Raw genomic sequence first — 15,471 nt, 5'->3', positions numbered from 1 at the left:
AAATCCTAATAATATTGAAGATGTCCATTTAATTTTTATTATATCAAAAAATAAAAAATGAAAAATTTACAACTAAATGTGAAAATAAAGCTGAAAAATCATATACAGTTAAATCAAATAATATTTACTTAAAATATGTACTAATTATATAAGAAAAGTAATATACATATAAAATCCTAAACTAAAAAAATATTGAAATATTATTTATTCATTTATATGAAAAAGCATAATAGTATACATATACAGATGTGATATATATATTAAATTGAGTTTTGGTCCAAACTAAAACGGTAGAAATTATATTGAAACTATAGGCCAAAAAACAAATCGGATTTAAAATAAACTAGGGCTATAGCCCACATTAAAAATAGAATTTAATACTGGTGTTAAAGAGAGTTGAACTCTGGTTAGGGGTGTCAAAGAAGATGTAATTGTAACCAACGGAATGGGGAGAGTGGTGATAGCGACAGTATTGTCTCCCATTTAGATCAATGTTTTAAGAACTAGACCAGAAAAAATAGAGTCAAGAACATATACCCGATGGTTGATCTATTGTGTTGGACTAGTCCAATAATATTGCCACTGACCTCGATCAAACTGTAACGTGTAAAAGACATACCAAAGTAGTCCAAACTGTAACGTGTAAAGACATGGGAAATATAACAAGTTCTTTTGGTCTCTAAGCGGCATGTCTTACTATGAGAGTGGAACAGGATAGATCTGCGTGAGCATCTCATAAAGATGTCTAGCATAACAACGACGGGCTAGCAAAAACAGGTTTTTTTTTTTTTTTTTTTGAACACACAGGTTATTCTTTTTTATCTGACCATATCGTGTTTACGGATCTTTAATATATACCTTTGTCCCAGACTCTTCCGCTATATCAATAAATCCTCCCATATATGTAATCATTTATCAAACGAGAGACGTGTGGTTTGGCCATTAGAGCAATTTTATTGGGAAAATTTTATATATTGGTATTTCACACAAAAATGGATGGATATTGCAAACGAGATATTTTGAGATATTTTCAAATGTGATTTTCAATATTGGAATTTTTATATTATTGTTTCTTTTATTCTGTCATAAAATATCCTCATGTAACAATTTTATATTGCAGCTTAGATCCAAACTTGTATCGGTTAAGTTTACCAAAAAAAAAAAAAAACTTGTATCGGTTAAATATTGGCTATGCTAATATTTCTCAAAGAATATTAAAAGAAATGTACGATAAAGGAATGGTATCAAGGTGTGATATGTAAGAGTCTTGTTTGGCTTTTTTATGTGTTTACCCCTGGGATGAACCTGTGTTTAGGGCTATATTTATAGATTTATTCTTGGGTTCACCCCTAGGTAAACCTGTAGGTTCACTAACCAATAGGATTGTGTCCTTTTAGATTCAGTATCTTTTAAAATAAGAAACAAAATATTATCGAATTATATTATATTTTTAAAATAAAAATTATATTAATCACAAAAATAAGATTTTTTAATCGCAAAAAAAAAAGAATTTGTTTCTCAAAAGTATTTTTAACGCTGCCAACAAATATTAAACCCTAAACTCTTGAATAAATCATAAATCTTAAAGTTTAAGATTTGATCCAAGAGTTTCGGATTTATCCAAGGGTTTAGGGTTTACCCAAGGGTTTAGGGTTTACCCAAGGGTTTAGGGTTTAGGATTATGATTTAGGGTTTAGTGTTTTGTTGATTGTGTTAAAAATATTTTTTTTTAAAAATTCAAGAATTTAAAATTTACCAAAGGGTTTAGGGTTTAGATTTAGCGTTTAGTGTTTTGTTTATAGTATTAATTTTTTTTGAAAACTTTTTTTGCAACTACTATTATTTTTATTTATTTGTATTTTTTTAATTTTAAAAACGTAATATAATTTGACAATATTTTGTTTCCTTTTTAAAAGATATCGGATTTGAAATAACTAAATCTTATTGGTTAGTGAACCTATAGGTTCACCCTAGAGGGTGAATCCAAGAATAACTCATATTTATATTACGATATGTACGATATAAAATTTTTATATTAATTCTAGGGTTTAGGGCTTAGGGCTTAGGGTTTAGGGATTAAGGTTTAGGGTTTAGAATTTTGATGATGATGTTTTGGGTTTAGAGTTAAAGGTTTTAGGGTTTTGTTTACAATGTTAACAACTTCAAAGTTTTTTCGGCAATTAATATTATCTTATGATTATTTCTTTTCTTTTTTTCATAAACAGAATATGATTTGACAAATTTTTATTGTTTATTATTTTTTGGTAGATAATAATATTTTAGTTTTTTTGCTCCAATAATAATTCATATTCTATTTTTGAAAAAGCAAAAAATCTAAAATATTATTATCTACCAAAAAATAATAAACAATAAAAATTTGTCAAATCATATTCTGTTTATGAAAAAAGAAAAGAAATAATCATAAGATAATATTAATTGCCCAAAAAACTTTGAAGTTGTTAACATTGTAAACAAAACCCTAAAACCTTTAACTCTAAACCCAAAACATCATCATCAAAATTCTAAACCCTAAACCTTAACCCCTAAACCCTAAGCCCTAAGCCCTAAACCCTAGAATTAATATAAAAAATTTCAAGTCATATTTTGTTTATAAAAAATAATCAGAAAATAATATTAATTACCGGAAAAGAAAAAAAGTTGTTAACGCAATCCCCAAAACCGTAATGTCGTCAGCAAAAAGCTAAACCATGAACCCTAAGCCTTAAATCTTATGGTTGTTAACCTTTATGGTTTAGGTTTTAAAGTTTTAGGGATTTGCTGATGGCGTTAACAAAATCAAAAAGAAATTTCTTTCTTTCTGGAGAATAATATTATCTTATAATATTTTTATTATTTTGTTTCATAAACAGAATATAACTTGGCAAAAATGTTTTGCTATTATTTTTTGGTGAATAATATTATTTCTGTTTTTGTTTTTGTCTTTTGTTCAAATACAAAATTAAATTGTTAAATTATTATTGGCTAGGTGATCCACAAGTTCACCCTAGGGGTGAACACAAAAGAAACTGTTCTTGTTTTGTGGTTTCCCTATAATGTATTTTTGCTTCAAAAGATGTCGTCGATACCATTTTTATATTTTATTGTTGAGTCGCCAATTTGTTGGTTGATTAAATAAATCGTTTAGCAAAAAAGTTGACTTTTGTTACGTATAAAGTTATAAATAATCTCAAGTTATCAGAAGATTCAATCAATCAAATCGAATTAATTTGGTGGTTCAACTCGGTTGATATAACAAACGTTTAAAAGATAATGTCACCTAGTTTTTTTTGTCATAAATGCAGCTATCATGAAACTATTAAATAAAATCAACAACAACATTTTACTAATTTCACCCACTGTAGTAGTTTATAGTTACCAGATATAATCTTATGCTAGAAAGCGATAGAAGGCCACCTGATGCAAGAATGGTTCTTTGGTCCTAAACAAAGACATGTTGCCGTTTTTGGATTTAAATCTGATGGTATATTCATAAACATATATACTTTTAGTTTTAGACAAGGTGCAAGTTGCAAAAGATTTTAGGGAAAACACGAGGATCTTCCCCAACGTATTGTGTTAACCGATGATTGAGCACCAGAATAAATGACAATTACATCAGCATATAGCTAAATTTGTGTTAATGGGATTTGATAACTATATGGGCTGTTTTAACGTATGCTCCATCCGTTCTTAAAAAATCTATATTCTTAAAAAAAATTTTGTTTCAAAAATATACATATTTTATATTTTTAATGTAATTTTTATTAACAAATAATAAAAATTGTGAAGTTCAAGAACATTAATTATATTTTTTAAAATTTTATTGGTTTTAAAATATATGAAATATAAAACTACAAAAAAACTATTCATATATAACTTAATTTTAATATATTTTATTAAAAAGTGTGAAAATTCTAAAACGTAGATCTTTTAGAAATGGAGGGAGTATATTATTATGATTTTATAAGACAAATTCTTAAAGTTGCAAACATTTAAAAAAACAAAAATGTGAACGCTAACAACATAATCTACCAAGTTAGTTTTGATTTCGGTGTGCTGAAGCCTCAAGTCAACTTTTCTCTTTTGCCAACAATTATATAATACTAGTAACAAGTAACAACATTAACACTATTATAATCTATAGGAGGCACAGAATCCAACCTGGGTTCATTAGGTTCAAGAATAATTTGAAGATTGAATGAATATGACCTTTCATGTGATGTGTAGTTGCATTTTGTCGCAACTACCACTAACAGAAAGAGAAAAACCTTCTCACCTATATCTTTATACAAGTCTCTGAGAGAATTAGGTATGTATGTATTAAAGAACTATAGAATCACGCGAGTCCAATGTATCTAATTCGAATTATATTATTAATATTATATTAATGTGATTTCATATTATAGGAATTATCAAAGGATAGAGCTATTTGATTACCCAATTTATTTCTTGAACAAGAAAGTAACAACTGAGTCACTAACAAAGTTAGATGATGTTAGGAGTTTTCAAGGCTCCTAAGACAAATGTTGTAGTATAAATGATTGTCGAACCAGTTCTGAGGGATATCAAAGCACTGAGAATGCAAGTACTCACTTAATCTAAGTGCAACCAATGATTTAGATGAGTTTTAAGCTATGACTAAAACTAGAAAGCAATAACATAATGATACTTTCTTGACTAAAGGAAAAGAGAACTCATGGGCATAGGGATTAGACCTTGGGTGATCAAGTATCGAACTAAGGATGGCAAATGATCAATCAAACTATCAACCTTAAGCCTAGACACAATTCTAAGCAAGCTCTATGTCTAGATGAATGCTCATTTGCTAACATATCTCAAACATCAAATGTCTTTGGTTGAATAATATGAAAGCAATCATTACTAACAAGTCTATTAGCTATCTTAGCACCTTTAACAACAAATGTCTTTGGCAAAGTATACTAAAAGCCTAGGAGAGTTGTCTCGGGCATTTCATCGAACACCTTTCGGGTGAGAAATGCCTAAGGATCAACAACTGAGTGGCCAACTCAGAAGATGCATTATGATTACTCTACTAGCAAGGAACAAGAATGATCTACACTAAAGCATCCTAGAACTAACCTAATCACCCTTAATCTCCCTAACCCATGAATTCAAAAGGTGATTACTCACTAATCTCCATGATTCCTCTTAAACCCATATTGGATTTCAGATTAATCATGTAGAGAAATAGATAAGAAATCAACAATAACACAAGAACATAACAAATCAAAACCCAAGAGATGAACTTCTCAAGAGAGTTCTTGTGTATTTCTCAATAGATCAAAAGATAAAAGATAATCTGCCTCTGGTGGCTACAAAAGATGTTTAAAACATAGGTTTTTCCAAGTACAAAACGTGCATAATGAAATGACCAAAATGCCCTTAAGTAAAATAGAAATCGAGCAGATAATAGGCGCGGAGCGACCTCGGCTCGTCGCTCCGACAAGTCGCTCCAGGCTTCGGGAGCGACCTCGCTGGGTCGCTGCGAGAGGTCGCTCCGAGAGCGATTTCTTGTCTCCGGGAACCAAGATGGCGAGCGACTTCTCCCTGTCGCTCTGGACAGGTCGCTCCAAGCTTCGGGAGCGACCTCGCTGGGTCGCTGCGAGAGGTCGCTCCGAGAGCGAGTTGTGTGTCTCCGGACGTGAAAACGCGAGCGACTTTGTGCAGTCGCTCCAACGGGTCGCTCTGGATCGGGAGCGACCTTGGTAGGTCGCTCTGAGAGGTCGCTCCAGGGTCATCTAAGACTGTTCGGAGTAATGAGAACGCGAGCGACTTCATGGCGTCGCTTTAGGAAGGTCGCTCTGAGAAGTGGGACACAGCGACTTCGTGATGTCGCTCCGGGAGGTCGCTCCCATGCTCGGTTCGTTCAATGGTCACCTTTTCACCTCTTTTGAGCTCCAAATAGCCTCATGTGGTATTCCAGTACCTAATAGAGACTCATGTATGCAAAATGCAACCTAAACATGTCTGAAACCTAATCTATATGATGAAAATGCTCATGGATGAATGGATAAAACAATGCAAATATGCAAGATATCAACTCCCCCAAACTTGTTCTTTTACTTGTCCACAAGTGAACTTTCTAGAACTCATAGGGAGAGAGGTTGAAGGAGGGAGCACATAGCCAAAAGAAACACAACTAGCACACTCTCTTATTACACTCTAGCTTCTCTAGGCCTATCTTAACTCTTTTTGTTCTTACACTCATCATCAAGCATCCACACATTCAAATCAACCAACTCTCACATTCATTAAGCACAAAACATCAGGTGAATTCTTGCAAATGGTCAGTTGGTCCAAGTCATTTGGTTGGGTAAGGGAAGGCTTTTATTCAAGTGATTCAAGAGGTTCAAAACATATGATCTTTAAGGTGGTTTACTCTCAAAACAAGTAGCCTTGACATTGCACATAATATATCTAAGAAAGGGACCAACTCATGCATACAATGCTCAATCTCCATTGTTCTACCCTTTTCCCAAACATACAATTACACAATCATTCCCAATGTCAAACCCAACTCACATCTCTCACCAAAAGATCCTAAGAACTTTAACTCCTTCTCTTTGAAATCTACAAGGGATTTTTCACAACCTCAAAACATTTCTTAGCTCCTAACAACTTTGCTAGCCCCCTTTTTCTTTTCTTTTTCTTTTTTTTTTTCTTTTTCTTTTTTTTTTTTTTTCGTTTTTCTTTTTTTTTTTTTTTTTTTTAGGCTGGGGGCCAAGACTTTTCAAAACTTGAGCTAGAGGCTTCTATACTGGTCCCAATAAAACAATTCACTTAAGCACAAAGAGTCTATTCTTTTCCTTTTTCATTTCTCCCAAATCATAATCACAACACTCACCCCCACCTATAGCTAGACAATAGAGTGTCCAATCTAGCAAGAATGAAGATCAAGCATTGTCGTTCCCGATACTCTCAACATTATGCACATGTAAGACTTTCCGAAAAAGGCCTCACTCATCAAACAATGAAAGCTTAAAAGGAGGAAAAGGTTTTGGGAGTGGTCTACCACTAGAGTTTGTCAAAAAAGATTGGTATAAAAGATGTGACAACTCAAGTGTGTATAGCCATGACTCAGTACACAAGGGACCATGAGCAAGAAGCATTAAGTTCGTTCAGTTCAAATAAGGTTGTAGTTGGCTTCAAAGACTGAGTTTCAGCAATCAACAAGTTTCAGGAAGAGTTTTCAAGGCTCGAAACATACAAGTCTTTTTGAGAGGTGCAAAAGCTAGTCAAGTGCAACGTAGTGTTCTTTACAAGGCATTCAAAATCATTGCTCCCAATGCAAGTGAATGCAACCTATATGCTCTAGACTCTCCTAAAAATGCAAATGATGCAAACTAAATGATTGATTTTTTTTTTTTTTTTTTATCTATGCAAATAGGTATGCCATGCATGACTCAATGAAACAACATCAAAGCAAACATGATCAAATACTTGGTACCTCCCCCAAACTTGAGTTACACAGTCTCTGTGTCGTCAAGTAGAGAGAGATACCGAAAAGAAGACTAATATGCAAAAATGAAATGGTATATACAAGGGAGTGTGGTGGGTTACCTTCTATAGGGAATGAGTAGAGGGAGATGCTCCCTCCTCGTCGTCCTCAGGTGGTAACTCTTCAAGGTGCTCATCAGCAGGAGTGCCCATCTCTTCAATGTAGAAGGCTTGCCCGAACACAGTTGGTTTCCTCATTTTCCCTTGATGTCAAAGTGGAGGATGTTCTCTTTACCCAAATGGAGATCAATCGTGCCCTCCTTCACATTAACAATAGCTCCTGCTGTAGCTAAGAATGGCCTTCCTAGAATCAATGGATCTTGAGCCTCCTCACCCATCTCAAGCACCACAAAATCTGTAGGTATCTCATACCTTCCAATCTTCACAGGGAGGTCCTCTAAGATGCCCACAGGGTACTTCACTGAACGATCAGCTAACACCAGAGAGAGTCTACACTTCTTGTACTGAGTGAATCCAAGCTTCTTTGCAACAGACAAAGGCATCAAGCTGACACTAGCTCCCAAATCGCAGAGACTTTTCTCAAATACCATAGGTCCAAGAGCACAAGGTAGTGTGAAGCTTCCTGGATCCTCTAATTTCTCTGGAACATCAAGCCTCTGGATGATGGCATTGCACTCATGGGTAAGAATCATCATGCCTTCCATCTCCTTCTTCTTTGCAGCTACAACATCTTTCAGGAACTTGTTGTATTGAGGAATCAACATGAAAGCATCGATGATGGGCATTGCAACCTGAGCTTCACTCATTTGCTTCTCAAACAGAGCCTTGTACTTCTCTAGCAGCTGCTTCTTGAATCTACCAGGGAATGGAAGTTTGGGTTCATAGGGAGGAGGAACAAAAGAACTTTCACTTGCTGGAGTAACAACTTCACCATCCTTTACTGTCTTCTTCTCTTCCCCAACCTTTCCTTTACCTTTGGCTTCCACTATCTTCTCCAAGATCTCGTCATTGATCTTCTCATCAACAATCACCACTTCATCATCTATGTTGATGGCAACCCCCTCACCTAGTTTCTCAGCATCCTTGGTGAGGGTTCTAGGAGGTAACTGCTTACCACTCCTAAGGGTGATAGCTTTGGCCTCCTTGGGATTTTGGTCAGACTTTCCAGGTAGAGATCCTTGCTGGCGATTCTGGTGAGTGTTCATGGAAGCAAATTGATTCTCTAAATTCCTGACTGTAGAAGCAAGGTGTGAGAATTTGTTGTTGAGCTCATTGTAGCTCCCATCAATCTTGGAATGAAGGTTCTTCAACTCATAACCAACTTGCTTCTCACTTCTAGTCTGAGACTCCAAGATTTGTTTCAGTAAGGTATCAGTGCTGCTCTCTTGAGGAGCAGAGGAACCAGACGAGGGGTTTTGCTGAGGCTGATAGCTGCCTTGCTGGTTGTTTCTAGGCGGATAACCACTCTGTTGGTTGTTGGGATAGGATTTCTGTTGGTAGTTGTTGTACTGAAAGTTGGGCTCCTTTTTGTACCAGCTACCATTGTTGTTGATGAAACACAACTCCTCTTGACCTTCCAAACCCTCAACCTCATTGACAGCAAGTGGATCTTCCTGCTTGGAGTTACCAACAAACTTCAGCTGCTCTTGGGTTGCTTTTTCAGCAATGAGTAGGTCGATCTTGTCTTCCAAAGCTTTGATCTCTTTCCTCGTCTGCTTATCATCTGTTCTACTGCCTCTGTCGTGGTCTCCACTGTAGACTGCATCACTCTTTACCATGTTGTCAACCAGCTCTTCTGCATCCTCCTCAGTTCTCCCCAAGAAGAACCCATTGCTAGCTGTATCCAGTCTGGCTCTGTACTTAGGAAGAGCACCACGGTAGAATGTGCTCAGTAAGCTCTCCTTAGAAAAGCCATGGTGTGGGCATTGAGCTTGGTAGCCCTTGAATCTCTCCCAGGCTTCACTGAAGCCTTCCAAGTTCTTCTGTTGAAAGCTGGAAATCTCGTTTCTCAGCTTAGCAGTTCTTGAAGTAGAGAAGAACTTCTCCAAGAATGCTTTCTTGCAGTCATCCCAAGTAGTGATGGAGTCACTGGGTAGAGACTTCTCCCACTGACGTGCCTTATCCCCCAAAGAGAAAGGGAATAGCTTGAGCTTTAAGGCATCTTCGGACACACCATTGGTTTTTGACAACCCACAGTAGCTGTCGAACCTGTCCAAGTGATCAAATGGATCCTCTAGAGCCAAGCCATGATACTTGTTGTTCTCGATCACGTTGAGGAGTCCTGATTTGATCTCAAAGTTGTTGGCTGCCACAGCGGGTGCTCGGATTCCCAATCTATGACCATGAATGTTGGGGCGGTCGTAAGTGCCAATGGGTCGAGCTGCTCGCTGTTGGTTTTGAGGTATGTCTCCCATATCAGTACTCAATCTCTGCAAGTGAGCCTGTTGCTCTTCTTCTCTTCTATTTCTAGCACACTCTCTCTCTAAAGCTCTGATGTCTGCAGCTATTGGAACTAGGTTTGATGGACCCCTGCTCCTCAAGTTCATACACCTGTAGATTAAAGGGAGGTGAAGAAAGAGAATCAGTAACAAAAGAAAATAAAAATGACTTAGTCTCAAGCAAGTGACTAAATCTCAATGTTCAAATCTACTCAGAATTTGGCAACGGCGCCAATTTGATGTTAGGAGTTTTCAAGGCTCCTAAGACAAATGTTGTAGTATAATGATTGTCGAACCAGTTCTGAGGGATATCAAAGCACTGAGAATGCAAGTACTCACTTAATCTAAGTGCAACCAATGATTTAGATGGGTTTTAAGCTATGACTAAAACTAGAAAGCAATAACAGAATGATACTTTCTTGACTAAGGGAAAAGAGAACTCATGGGCATAGGGATTAGACCTTGGGTGATCAAGTATCGAACTAAGGATGGCAAATGATCAATCAAACTATCAACCTTAAGCCTAGACACAATTCTAAGCAAGCTCTATGTCTAGATGAATGCTCATTTGCTAACATATCTCAAACATCAAATGTCTTTGGTTGAATAATATGAAAGCAATCATTACTAACAAGTCTATTAGCTATCTTAGCACCTTTAACAACAAATGTCTTTGGCAAAGTATACTAAAAGCCTAGGAGAGTTGTCTCGGGCATTTCATCGAACACCTTTCGGGTGAGAAATGCCTAAGGATCAACAACTGAGTGGCCAACTCAGAAGATGCATTATGATTACTCTACTAGCAAGGAACAAGAATGATCTACACTAAAACATCCTAGAACTAACCTAATCACCCTTAATCTCCCTAACCCATGAATTCAAAAGGTGATTACTCACTAATCTCCATGATTCCTCTTAAACCCATATTGGATTTCAGATTAATCATGTAGAGAAATAGATAAGAAATCAACAAGAACACAAGAACATAACAATCAAAACCCAAGAGATGAACTTCTCAAGAGAGTTCTTGTGTATTTCTCAATAGATCAAAAGATAAAAGATAATCTGCCTCTGGTGGCTACAAAAGATGTTTAAAACATAGGTTTTTCCAAGTACAAAACGTGCATAATGAAATGACCAAAAGGCCCTTAAGTAAAATAGAAATCGAGCAGATAATAGGCGCGGAGCGACCTCGGCTCGTCGCTCCGACAAGTCGCTCCAGGCTTCGGGAGCGACCTCGCTGGGTCGCTGCGAGAGGTCGCTCCGAGAGCGATTTCTTGTCTCCGGGAACCAAGATGGCGAGCGACTTCTCCCTGTCGCTCTGGACAGGTCGCTCCAAGCTTCGGGAGCGACCTCGCTGGGTCGCTGCGAGAGGTCGCTCCGAGAGCGAGTTGTGTGTCTCCGGACGTGAAAACGCGAGCGACTTTGTGCAGTCGCTCCAACGGGTCGCTCTGGATCGGGAGCGACCTTGGTAGGTCGCTCTGAGAGGTCGCTCCAGGGTCATCTAAGACTGTTCGGAGTAATGAGAACGCGAGCGACTTCATGGCGTCGCTTTAGGAAGGTCGCTCTGAGAAGTGGGACACAGCGACTTCGTGATGTCGCTCCGGGAGGTCGCTCCCATGCTCGGTTCGTTCAATGGTCACCTTTTCACCTCTTTTGAGCTCCAAATAGCCTCATGTGGTATTCCAGTACCTAATAGAGACTCATGTATGCAAAATGCAACCTAAACATGTCTGAAACCTAATCTATATGATGAAAATGCTCATGGATGAATGGATAAAACAATGCAAATATGCAAGATATCATTAGAGTCGCAGCTACTTCCATTTCTTCTCTTGTTGGAATAACCAGGAAATGTCCATTTGTCGAACTGTATCTTCTGGCTAACCAGGAAATGTCCAATCTGTTAAATGTGTAGATATTGTCTAATTAATAAGTATAATGAATCTCTCCACCATCTTGCGCGTACCCTCCATAAATCCTTTCACTGCATCTTTTGTGTTTCCTGTGTTGTATACATTTAAATGTTGAATATGCACCAAAAATAAGAACGAACCACCCAAAAAACTATATGTAATTTATATATATATATATATAATAGTGAAAACGAACAGAATTAATATATCACATATAAATATTATATAAAATGAAGAGATATAAGATCGTCTAAAAGATCCTAAATGGTTTCCTGATAATTTTAGAAACAAATAGAATTTTATAGGAACTTTAAAATTTATAACTAAAATATTTATATTTTAGAGAAATATAAATATAATCCAAAGTTTTTAGTACCCTTTTCACCCCTGATGGACATACATAAATACTACAATGTTCACTATAATCAAAACATAACAAGAAGCTCCTAATCATAAATCATCACATTGGTGCCCACCAAAACAGCTTATAATAATATTATAAAACAAAACATATCATATGGGAATCAGATAGATGGATAGATACATTGCACTACACCGGTTTTCTTTCTTCAATGATTAAAAACATTTCTCTTGAGTACAAACACTATAAAAACAAAAATTCTCAGCAGCCATTGCTTCTGTGGAAATCAAGACAGTTGTTTCCTGTTATTTGTAAGTGTCGCATGGTGACCCATTATATTGAATTCGACAAAATCGAAAGCTAGGGATATTTTCACATCTTTTTTTCTCTTGATAACTGGGATATTTTCACATCTTATATATATATAACTGGAAAATTAGGTGGTATGGCTACAAAAAAACAATATTTAGATCAGTAGCCGAATATGCTAGAATACATCGATACATAGTGTATTTTATATAATATTACACTTTTAACCTTCAACGCAACCTGTTTAACCTGCAATTTAAAAAAAAAAAAATTCAAGAGAGCAAAAGTTAAACGTGGTCAGCAGAAAGTCACACATTTTACATGGTTTTCATTCCATATTATTGTTATACTATACTATTTATTTTGTTCCATTCTATTTAAGTTGAGAGTTTATATTTGGGTTTAAGATTTATATTTGAGTTTAGAGTTTAGTGTTTATAGTTTAAAGTTAAGTATATAGGGGTTTATGGTGGGATTGTTATATGGCTAATTATTGAGGAGTTTAGGGTTTAGTGATTAGAGTTTAGAGTATAGTACTTCCTCTCAAGTCTATTTTACTTTCCACTTTAAATAGTATAGGTGATAGTACAAAATAATATATATTATTTTCATATTTTAATTTAATCTAAAATATTTTACATTTAGATTTGGGTTTATGAATTCAAGTTTAGGATTTAGTATTTCAGTCTTGGAGGTGTGTTGGGTTTAGGGTTGGAGGTGGGTTGGGGTTAAATTACAAGAATAGTCTTCATTCCATGTTAGATAGTATAGAATAATAGTTCAAAATTTATATATTTATTATTTTTTATTGTTTTCTTTAAAATATTGTAACTTTAAATTAAATTTAACATTTGGGTTTGGATTTAGAACCTCGAGTTTATGGTTTAGTATCATGTGTGCAGGTTAGGTTTAGAGTTTATGATTATGTTTCGTATGAAGATCATGTTCTGTTTGTTCTATTTGACGTAGTACTTTTATAAATGGAACAGAACACTTACTTAGAATAGTTAACCCGCACGTGGACCATGTTAAATTTTAATTTTTCTTGGACATGTGCTCTCGTCGACGTTAATTCTTGGTTCCATTGTCACCGATAACTTAGAAAGGATAAGGACATAACCGGATAAAAGGTATATGAAATGTTATCAATTTAATAACGTCAAAATCAAAGCTATTTACTTAATTTTGACTCCAAACTTGGTTAGATGGCAAATTCACTCATTATTATTCAACAAAATCTCTGCTTCACCAAAACAAAAATTTATACATTCAACAAAATATTTTGATTCATGTGTATATTTTTTTAGTTTATCAAAAGTCATATCTATGTGACAATTTCTTTAAGTGAAAACTGAAAACACACATACCAAGTTTTGCTTAATCCGAAAACCTTTTTTAACTACAAAACACTATTTTTTGCTAAACCAATATTTTTCAAAAATAATGGCTGAAAGTAATGTTTTTGCGAAGACTTTTTCGTTGAATTGTTCCAATAGAAATTTCAGTTATATTTAGAAGATTTAGGTTGCAAAGTTCATACGCATTTTTGGATGGCGGTGTTAATTCGACGTGGGGACGTGACACGCATTGATGTCTTCAAAGCACTTGTACTTTGAATCTCTGTCGTTATATTTTTCTTGGGAGATAAAGGAGAGATGATGTTCATTTACTAAAATAAATCTCAAAGGTAGAAATATGCTGATCGATGTATGAGTATGATATAATGACAGACACTTGAATACATGCCACGTCGCAAACACCACCATCCAAATGCATGAACTTTACATTGGTTATCATCAGCCATCTTGAAGATCTCTGGAGTCAGAAGATGCCTCAAATACTACGTGCATATCTTAGTGGAATCACTTACAACCACATTATCATTGCCAGACCGTCCTGGATATATAGAAGCTGAGCAATCATGTGCTGGATCAATTCTTACGTTAACGTTTCAATAGTTATAGTGGTATAACCGTATATTGATTTTGTTTATAATGGATGCAAAGTTCGACTCTTGACATGAATGCGGTCCGAAGCTATGTTTTGGTAAATTGTTAGAAAAAAATGTTTTGGTAAATTAATTTTCTTTTTATAAACCCTATCGATTATCCGGTTGGACCCGGAAGGAATACACTTGCTGTTACATAGTGAACTAACTTGAAATCGTACCACACTGTCTTACTCGAATTTAAAATACCTTCGACTATTGGTAGAAGATGAACCGAATGTTACGATCCACCATATAAACCACTTGGACCGAGACTCAAACCTAAATTGACTAAGTATAGCGATTGGTAAATTAGCTTATAGTGGGCATAATAATCAATTTATGCTCCGGATCAGACTATTTCATGTAGGCATGTCAAAAAGATAAAACCGAACCAAACCAAACCTAAAACACATAATCTATGAAATTCAAACCAGAATATATCTGAAATGATCATGCATGGTGGTATAAAATATATGTGAACCAATCTATTATTAAATGAGTCCAAATAGATAACCTGAAAATCTGATTAACCTAGAAAAATCTAAAATTTTTGAAAAACGATACTAGGATTTGAATTAGTATCAAAACAAGTATATAAAAACCTAAAAAAAATACCTCAAATACTCATTTCTGTTTATTTTAACATAATATCTCAAGTACCTAAACCCAAAGTATTAGTAACCAAATATGATATAAATTTGGATTCAAAATGTTATAGCCTGAGTTATAAAATAATATTGAACCCAAGTATTATTAACCTTGAATTGGCTTTTATTATAAGCCCATATTAATATTATTTGTATTAGTAAGCCCACACTTATGGGACGGTCAATGATCAAAGCAGATACGCCATTTTATACATCTCCTCTCCTAGGGCTGTTCAATATGGTAAAACCCGAACCCGTAACCGAACCGAACCGAACCGAAATAGACATATGGTTTGTTTTGGTATATACCATATAAACCGAATGGATATAA

At 35.3% G+C, this 15,471-nt stretch overlaps 1 non-coding gene across 1 annotated transcript; it reads left to right on the top strand.

Moving 5' to 3' along the window:
* The first annotated feature begins 9,387 nt into the window (after positions 1-9,387).
* Positions 9,388-9,494, top strand: LOC125597404. The gene has a single exon (XR_007331694.1). It is a non-coding gene; the product is annotated as a small nucleolar RNA R71 (small nucleolar RNA).
* The last annotated feature ends 5,977 nt before the right edge of the window (positions 9,495-15,471 follow it).

The sequence above is a fragment of the Brassica napus genome, unplaced genomic scaffold (genome assembly GCF_020379485.1).
Source record: "Brassica napus cultivar Da-Ae unplaced genomic scaffold, Da-Ae ScsIHWf_1455;HRSCAF=2045, whole genome shotgun sequence".
In the NCBI taxonomy this organism is placed as follows: Eukaryota; Viridiplantae; Streptophyta; class Magnoliopsida; order Brassicales; family Brassicaceae; genus Brassica; species Brassica napus.
Note: the sequence above shows the minus strand (reverse complement) of the source record. Positions and strands in the feature narration are given on the sequence as shown.